Source organism: Adiantum capillus-veneris, chromosome 13 (assembly GCF_014529385.1).
Source record: "Adiantum capillus-veneris isolate H3 chromosome 13, ASM1452938v2, whole genome shotgun sequence".
In the NCBI taxonomy this organism is placed as follows: Eukaryota; Viridiplantae; Streptophyta; class Polypodiopsida; order Polypodiales; family Pteridaceae; genus Adiantum; species Adiantum capillus-veneris.
This window is the reverse complement of record NC_140943.1, coordinates 71,766,110-71,776,165: the sequence shown is the minus strand read 5'-3', so window position 1 is coordinate 71,776,165 and position 10,056 is coordinate 71,766,110.

The window sequence follows — 10,056 nt, the reverse complement described above, 5'->3', positions numbered from 1 at the left end:
GCTTGAGCTCATAGAAACAGCCATATACTTACTAGTCAATAAAGTTTTGTAAAAACTCCATTCTTATCACGTGAGACCACATTTCTCGAGTCATATCTCGGTATTTATGCCAAGTTTTGAGAGTACCAACCATATACTTACCTTCAATTTCCCAAGCTTTCTCCATAGCTTGGTAGCTATGCTTAAAAATAACAGTAGCAACTATTCTCTTTCCAAAAAGAGAGAGTATCAAAAAAACCTATTCAAGTGGAGCTTTTATGTTTATGAGAAAGAGCTCAAATTTTTCCGCAATGTTGAGAGTAATCCCCACATTCTTACCTTCAAAAAACTTCAAGTTTCTCATTAAGCCCTTAGTATTCCATTCAGTTCGACAGTATTCAGCTCTATTTTAGCCAAGATACTTTTAAGTGTAGCGTCTTTTTATCAGTTCCTTTCCACATGCTAAAAAAACCATATACTTTCCTTCATAAAGAGTAGAATATCCAAAGATTGGTAGTTCCCCTAAAAAAACCCCAGGGTTATGCCAAGCAAGAGGTCATCCTTCCTCATATTGTGAATCCATACACAGTACCCCATGTTTTGAATGATACAAAGCTAAGATTAGCTTTTTTAAAAAAACCAGTTTTAACGTCAAAAGATTAGTTAAGCCACAAGTTTGAGATAACTCGCAACAGCTTGAGAAAAAAGCCAGAAAAAAAACCAGTTTCTTTTTTAAAAACAGCGACATAACCAGTCCATCATGCTAGTTTTTTTTCCCAGAGCCAAGTGACCATTAGCTTCACACTCAAATGCTGCTTCTATTCATATATTTGGAAAAAAACAATTTTTTCGTCAGTTGAAACAGATGTTTAAGAACGGCCATGAAGCCAAGCCAACCAATATACTCCCAACCATATACACCTGTACATGCCAACATACTGCCCCATATCTACCTAATAAGTTTATGCAGAGGTGAAGTCTTTCCATGGTTTTTTTTAGAGCCATTTCATCATACTGTGGCAAGCCTCGGCTTCTATGACAAGTTTTTCTCTTCCAAAAAAACCAAAAATAGAAAATACCTCCCTTCATTTCCTATGCATAAGTGATTCCAAGGTCATCAATAATGCCTAGGCCTATCAGAAAAAACAAGTAGATAGGATCTTGGTGATAAAAAAATTTATATGCAGTAACGAAAAAATTGTCCAAGGTTCCGCAGCAGAACAACCACTATCCATCAAAGTATGCCTTAGTTAGTACATCCAGTCATTTCCCTTGATCTACCCAATAGATGCCAGCCCATCTAAATATGTCCCACCCTAATTGAGGGCAAAAGAGTAGGTAGCACTACCCATATGCTGCTACAATCTTTCTTTAGGGGGAAAAACGTTTTAGTCAGAGAGAAAAAAACCAAAGACACCTATTCTGCAGTCATTTAAACGATTGCCAAAGCCTTTGAGAGCTTTATGTAGTATTTAGCAACCATATGCTATGCTAGAACATCTCCAGAACCACAGTCGGTCAAGGGATAATAACCATTAAGCTTGATCAAGCCTCATGCTACAAAAAAAACAGCAGTCGGTTTCTGGCGAAAAGAAGACAGTTTAGGAAGACTTATAATACCTGTGGTGACTGAGTCACAAGCTCCATTGCTTTTGGTATTTCAAGCGGAAATAACACAGAACGGGTTTACCCAATATACACACTGAATCTCAAGCTAAGTGAGGGCTAAGGAGTACCCTCACCTTTATAGGTTTGGTATGCACGCTTTCCTGAGTGTCTGAAGTGAAGAGAGTAGAGCCGCCCCATGCTGTGAGAGCGCCTCGTCCGTCAAATGCCATTACTGCCAGGGGAGAAAGCTCACCTTTACACGGTCCGAGGATGGAAGGAGCCGCCTTCCTTCTGTAATGATAGTTTTGAAGATTTTTTAGAGAGCTCCTTGCCCAATACCCAAGTCGGTGGCACAATGCTAGTAATGTAGTCCCTACTTTGCCAAGAGGGGGGGAGAGAGGGGGGGGGGAGATATATAAGACTCCATAATGTCCACCCATAGTGTGTGTGTGTGTGTGTGTGTGTGTGTGTGTGTGTGTGTGTGTGTGTGTGTGTGTGTGTGTGTGTGTGTGTGTGTGTGTGTGTGTGTGTGTGTGTGTGTGTGTGTGTGTGTGTACCCGCCCTAACCCAGGCACCATACACAATGGGTCAATAGTAGGCCCATTGTGTATGGGCCTACTACCTTATGAGAGTGATAAGACTCTCTTTTTGGAATAACAGTCCAGGCCAGTTGTGCCTAATGAGAGCCTGAGTGATGATATTACGGATTTGATTGTAATTAAATCCATTCAGGCAGTATTTTTTAATAAGTACTGAAATTTCCCCCCAAGCAATGGAAGGTGACGAAGAAGAGTAGCAGATTAAGTGTAGAAGTCCAATACGGAGCTGATAGAGGATTTGTAGGGCCTATTGCTATTTCTTTTGATGAATTCTATGTGTGGTAGTTTGAGAAGATCCTTTTTCCAGATGAATCTCAAGTCGTATCCTCCTGTAGATGGGGCGTGAAGGGATATCGATAGGTTAAGAAAGTCGGCTGTTTTGCAGAAATCCCCAAGAGTTGAATCCTCCGGGATAGAGGTTGGCTCAATTTTTAGGCACTGGGGGTATATTTGATCAATCTCAGATGAGAACAGTCTGTTGTTGACACTAAGTATGTCATCCATATACCTGAAGGTGTGTTTGACTAGTGGGAGAATTTTATGGTTAGTTTCCATGTTTTTCAGGCACCATTTGTATTCAAAGAAAGCTAAGTAGATGTTACACATAAGTGGTGAGCAAGGGAAACCCATCGGGATTCCAAGGCATTGATTATAGAATTCGCCTCTTGCTATAATAATACAGTTGTTTAACAACCAAAAAATGTAGGAGCATAGTTTTATTTCATCAAAGTGTAAAGGGTTAATGGATTGAGATGCTAGAATCCATCTGGGTTTTTTTGCAAGAGAGATAAAGAAATGCTTTCTTTTTTTTGGCATTGGTAAATGCTAGGTTAATGACCTTGGCCAGTACAGTTTTAAGGCCAAGATCTCCGTTCAGTGGGATGTTTTCATAGCACTATGTGATATCAGCTGTAAAGATGTGAAAAATATGTTGAGGAAGGTTAAGTGTAACCTCTGTAGCATTTTTTGTAAGCCAGAGGGGATTACATTGGATATTAAGAAAATCCTTACAAATTTTTTGTTTTTCTGCACAGATGATTTCAAATTCTGTGAGAACAAGATCAAGGCAAAGAGTAATATCTTTGGTGATATCTGTGAAGATACAATTGGAGGCATCAGATATCCACCTGAATTTATGTTTGTGGATTTTATATGTCGGAAATAGTATTGGTAACTTGACGTTACTGATAGTGTAGCCTAGCTGTTCTAGATGTATAGAGATTTTGTTGGAGATATCTTGTGGTGTTTTATTGGTAAGATAGAATTCTTTTCCTGCAACCCGTTCCGGTGCAGCTTTCCAAGAAAGTTGTTTACACATAATAGTAGGGTAGTTGGAGCTTTTTTCAAGCCCTACTACTAGCCAATTTTTTGAGATAGTTTGAAAGTCGATGGCTAACTGAGGTGTAAGCCAAGAGTTATCAGAAGAAAGCCATTTTCTAGGAAGTAGAGAGATTTTTTTAAGGAAGCATTCCTTAACTAACTCTTTTAAGTCCGGTAGGACTGTCATCTCCAGTCGGAGAGTACTGACAAGGTCAGTGAGGCAGCTAAGTAAAGCTGCTAAGGCGAGGTAGGGGTTTTTTGGATAGTTAGGAATGTGATTGAGGCCTTTGGCAAGGAGCTTTCGGACTGTAGTATTGTTGATAATGTTGAGGTCTTGAGTACAGACATGGTAGCCACATTCTTTAAAATGCCTACAGAATGAGAAAAAATGATTGCAAGTACAGTGAGGGATTGTTTTTTGTCTAAGAAAGTCATTGTTAAGAACTAATCCTTTTAGAGGATGGTGATATCTCCATCCAATGAGAATGTTGTCAAGTAGTTTATGGTTACCAAAAAATATGTCAAAACACTCACAAAAGAGACTTTTAGGTGGGATCCAATCAAGGAGAATGTTGTGATAGAGACAATGCACGTAGGTGGCTCCAAAATTCGAATCCACTTTGCTGAGAACTTTTCTTCCACATGAATTTGTAGATACCTGCAATATATTTTAAGGGTTAGATTTCAGGGAAGCTTCTGATAGCCGGGAATCTGCCTCTCCCTCTAGTAATGCTACGAGATTTTCCTCGATTAGATGAGGAGCTAGGTGTAAAAAAGGAGGTAAAAGAGTTGGGAGTAGCTAAAGAGTTGGCTCTTTTAAAAGCAGGGGAATCATCTTCTTCAATACAGGGTTTTAGCAGATTAGTAATGAATTTGACTCCTTTGTAATTTGAATATGTGGTGAGGTACAGACCGGGTTCCTCAGCTTTTAGTTCTTTCAGAATATCATGCATCAGTCCTCGGAAGATGTTAAAGGCAATTTGAGCAATCACAATCTGCTTGGCCTGCCCACCTAGCCAAGAGCAGATGAGGGATAGCTGAAAGTCAATAGGTTTCTCTGGGAATAGGAGTTCCAAATGGTTGAGGATAAACCATATATCATGGTCAAACCACATAATGCTTGACTCACAGGAGGCTTTGGGGTCCAGAAATCTGCAAGCACATTTTACATAGGGTCGGAAGATGTTCCAGATAGACTCTGTGTAGAAGTCCGGATTACTTTTAGCAAACTCCATGCTACCCTTAGTGCGTATGTACAATCCAGTGTTCGATGGGCATTTAGAGTGATCGATCACGTGTAGGTTAAAAGGGGCTTTAATTAGTTCACCTTTGTCCAGAAAATGTCCTCCTTTTAGAATTTTCAGGTTGCAGTCCTCCACCGTTGATGCAGGGAGGTTGGCTAGGTAAACCCAAGTTTCGCTGAGAATTGGAGCCAAGAACGCTTTGTTTGGTAGAACCCAGAGTTGATGGTCTACCCTGAGAGATTCAATTTCTATTTGTCTTAATGGTAAGACTGGAAAGAATTTTGAGATTTTAGGGACCATCTCAAGGAGATTGACATCATTGAGAGAGCAGAGGTTAGATTGAAACTCTTTTACTGCCTCTAGAGCGGCACTATCCCGACAGAAGATTCCACCTGTTGAAGGGATGGCGGGGGTATTAGGGGTGCAAACAAATGATGGATTAAGTCCACAGAGTTTTCTAAGGAAATTTGTCAGCTCAGCACCAGATGAGGAGAAAAGGGCAAGCTCTTGCTGATATTGTGAAGCAAGGACAGGAAGTTGGGCAATGTACTGGGATAGTAGATTAACACCTTCTATGGGGTCTTTGTCTAAAGAAGCTAGAATTTTTACCCAATCATTAAAAGATAACATATGTAAGACTGAAAGCTTCTTGTTTGAAATTAGGGCAGAGTCATAAATAAGTTGTGATGCATCCAAATTGCTAATACATCTGAGGACCAGAGAGGAGGCCACAGAGAGGGGCTCCGAGGTGAGTTCCAAACCTTGAGAAAGGGCAAGAGTCTGCAAAAAACATTGAGGTAAGGTAAATCATTTCTTGCCATAGTATGTGATACATGTTTTGGCTTTCCTAGGAAGGAAAGGTCTAGATCTAGCCACTATGGAGTCTTTTGGTGCATGTTCTTTTATGAAGAGCTTGATCTGGTCAAGGATCTTTGCGTGATTTTTAGGGTTGTGATTTGTACTCATGCGAGCTGTCAGTCTATACTGTGAGCAGTCCTGAAACACAATTGTATATAGATTAGAAAAGTGTCTTCGAGGTAAAGTCTTTTTTGATCTTGCAAACCTTAAACCGGCTGAGTCAGAGACTATGGTAGCCGTGAGCAGGGGACCAAAAGAGAGTCTAACAAAGGGGCCACCTAACACCAGCCTACCAAAAAAGGTTTTAACGACTGTGGGTCCCAATATAGAACTCTATTCTATCGAAAATATCCTAGGCCAGCATCCCGGTATCCCCGGAGGGAAAACCCTATGTATAGGATGTGTGTGTAGCTGTATTAAATCTTACTTAATAAGACATAATTGAACTTTTACATTCAAAAGACAACTGGCCAAGGATCAATGAACTGATTTGTACGAAAATAACTCAGTATCAGAATTATCTAAGTACAAAGATTGTGAGAAAGAGATCCTCTTTCAATGTGGATTGGTAGTAAAAAAACTTCCCCGTTTTTCAATGGATATTTCATAACAGAAGTGCTGCTTGCCAAAGAAAAGAAACCCTCCAAGATAAGATAGAGTCCTTACCTGTATCCATCCAAACAAGACAACAATTCACTTAGCCTTGGATGTGTTTTACAAGTATTAATGGACTATATCAGTTGTTATCCATGTCCATCTTTACAGAATTTAATTACTTTAGACAAGCTAGGTTATAGAGATTTTTTTTAAAAAAACAGTGAGGTCTACTTGTTTAAGCCATAGCTTGGTAGCTATGCTTGAGCTCATAGAAACAGCCATATACTTGCTAGTCAATAAAGTTTTGTAAAAACTCCATTCTTATCACGTGAGACCACATTTCTCGAGTCATATCTCGGTATTTATGCCAAGTTTTGAGAGTACCAACCATATACTTACCTTCAATTTCCCAAGCTTTCTCCGTAGCTTGGTAGTTATGCTTAAAAATAACAGTAGCAACTATTCTCTTTCCAAAAAGAGAGAGTATCAAAAAAACCTATTCAAGTGGAGCTTTTATGTTTATGAGAAAGAGATCAAATTTTTCCTGCAATGTTGAGAGTAATCCCCACATTCTTACCTTCAAAAAACTTCAAGTTTCTCATTAAGCCCTTAGTATTCCATTCAGTTCGACAGTATTCAGCTCTATTTTAGCCAAGATACTTTTAAGTGTAGCGTCTTTTTATCAGTTCCTTTCCACATGCTAAAAAAACCATATACTTTCCTTCATAAAGAGCAGAATATCCAAAGATTGGTAGTTCCCCTAAAAAAACCCCAGGGTTATGCCAAGCAAGAGGTCATCCTTCCTCATATTGTGAATCCATACACAGTACCCCATGTTTTGAATGATACAAAGCTAAGATTAGCTTTTTTTAAAAAACCAGTTTTAACGTCAAAAGATTAGTTAAGCCACAAGTTTGAGATAACTCGCAACAGCTTGAGAAAAAAGCCAGAAAAAAAACCAGTTTCTTTTTTAAAAACAGCGACATAACCAGTCCATCATGCTAGTTTTTTTTCCCAGAGCCAAGTGATCATTAGGTTCACACTCAAATGCTGCTTCTATTCATATATTTGGAAAAAACCAATTTTTCCGTCAGTTGAAACAGATGTTTAAGAACGACCATGAAGCCAAGCCAACCAATATACTCCCAACCATATACACCTGTACATGCCAACATACTGCCCCATATCTACCTAATAATTTTATGCAGAGGTGAAGTCTTTCCATGGTTTTTTTTAGAGCCATTTCATCATATTGTGGCAAGCCTCGGCTTCTATGACAAGTTTTTCTCTTCCAAAAAAACCAAAAACAGAAAATACCTCCCTTCATTTCCTATGCATAAGTGATTCCAAGGTCATCAATAATGCCTAGGCATATCAAAAAAAACAAGTAGATAGGAGCTTGGTGATAAAAAAATTTATATGCAGTAACGAAAAAATTGTCCAAGGTTCCGCAGCAGAACAACCACTATCCATAAAAGTATGCCTTAGTTAGTACATCCAGTCATTTCCCTTGATCTGCCCAAGAGATGCCAGCCCATCTAAATATGTCCCACCCTAATTGAGGGAAAAAGAGTAGGTAGCACTACCCATATGCTGCTACAATCTTTCTTTAGGGGAAAAAACGTTTTAGTCAGAGAGAAAAAAACCAAAGACACCTATTCTGCAGTCATTTAAACGATTGCCAAAGCCTTTGAGAGCTTTATGTAGTATTTAGCAACCATATGCTATGCTAGAACATCTCCAGAACCACAGTCGGTCAAGGGATAATAACCATTAATCTTGATCAGGCCTCATGCTACAAAAAAAACAGCAGTCGGTTTCTGGCGAAAAGAAGACAGTTTAGGAAGACTTATAATACCTGTGGTGACTGAGTCGCAAGCTCCATTGCTTTTGGTATTTCAAGAGGAAATAACACAGAACGGGTTTACCCAATATACACACTGAATCTCAAGCTAAGTGAGGGCTAAGGAGTGCCCTCACCTTTATAGGTTTGGTATGCACGCTTTCCTGAGTGTCTGAAGTGAAGAGAGTAGAGCCGCCCCATGCTGTGAGAGCGCCTCGTCCGTCAAATGCCATTACTGCCAGGGGAGAAAGCTCACCTTTACACGGTCCGAGGATGGAAGGAGCCGCCTTCCTTCTGTAATGATAGTTTTGAAGATTTTTTAACGAGCTCCTTGCCCAATACCCAAGTCGGTGGCACAATGCTAGTAATGTAGGCCCTACTTTGCCAAGAGGGGGGGAGAGAGGGGGGGGGGAGATATATAAGACTCCATAATGTTCACCCATAGTGTGTGTGTGTGTGTGTGTGTGTGTGTGTGTGTGTGTGTGTGTGTGTGTGTGTGTGTGTGTGTGTGTGTGTGTGTGTGTGTGTGTGTGTGTGTGTGTGTGTGTGTGTGTGTGTACCCGCCCTAACCCAGGCACCATACACAATGGGTCAATAGTAGGCCCATTGTGTATGGGCCTACTACCTTATGAGAGTGATAAGACTCTCTTTTTGGAATAACAGTCCAGGCCAGTTGTGCCTAATGAGAGCCTGAGTGATGATATTACGGATTTGATTGTAATTAAATCCATTCAGGTAGTATTTTTTAATAAGTACTGAAATTTCCCCCCAAGCAATGGAAGGTGACGAAGAAGAGTAGCAGATTAAGTGTAGAAGTCCAATACAGGAGCTGATAGAGGATTTGTAGGGCCTATTGCACAGGTGAAGTCTTTCCATGGTTTTTTTTAGAGCCATTTCATCATACTGTGGCAAGCCTCGGCTTCTATGACAAGTTTTTCTCTTCAAAAAAAACCGAAAACAGAAAATACCTCCCTTCATTTCCTATGCATAAGTGATTCCAAGGTCATCAATAATGCCTAGGCATATCAAAAAAAACAAGTAGATAGGAGCTTGGTGATAAAAAAATTTATATGCAGTAACGAAAAACTTGTCCAAGGTTCCGCAGCAGAACAACCACTATCCATCAAAGTATGCCTTAGTTAGTACATCCAGTCATTTCCCTTTATCTGCCCAAGAGATGCCAGCCCATCTAAATATGTCCCACCCTAATTGAGGGCAAAAGAGTAGGTAGCACTACCCATATGCTGCTACAATCTTTCTTTAGGGGGAAAAACGTTTTAGTCAGAGAGAGAAAAACCAAAGACACCTATTCTGCAGTCATTTAAACGATTGCCAAAGCCTTTGAGAGCTTTATGTAGTATTTAGCAACCATATGCTATGCTAGAACATCTCCAGAACCACAAGCGGTCAAGGGATAATAACCATTAAGCTTGATCAAGCCTCATGCTACAAAAAAAACAGCAGTCGGTTTCTGGCGAAAAGAAGACAGTTTAGGAAGACGTATAATACCTGTGGTGACTGAGTCGCAAGCTCCATTGCTTTTGGTATTTCAAGCGGAAATAACACAGAACGGGTTTACCCAATATACACACTGAATCTCAAGCTAAGTGAGGGCTAAGGAGTGCCCTCACCTTTATAGGTTTGGTATGCACGCTTTCCTGAGTGTCTAAAGTGAAGAGAGTAGAGCCGCCCCATGCTGTGAGAGCGCCTCGTCCGTCAAATGCCATTACTACCAGGGGAGAAAGCTCACCTTTACACAGTCCGAGGATGGAAGGAGCCGCCTTCCTTCTGTAATGATAGTTTTGAAGATTTTTTTACGAGCTCCTTGCCCAATACCCAAGTCGGTGGCACAATGCTAGTAATGTAGGCCCTACTTTGCCAAGAGGGGGGGAGAGAGGGGGGGGGGATATATATAAGACTCCATAATGTTCACCCATAGTGTGTGTGTGTGTGTGTGTGTGTGTGTGTGTGTGTGTGTGTGTGTGTGTGTGTGTGTGTGTGTGTGTGT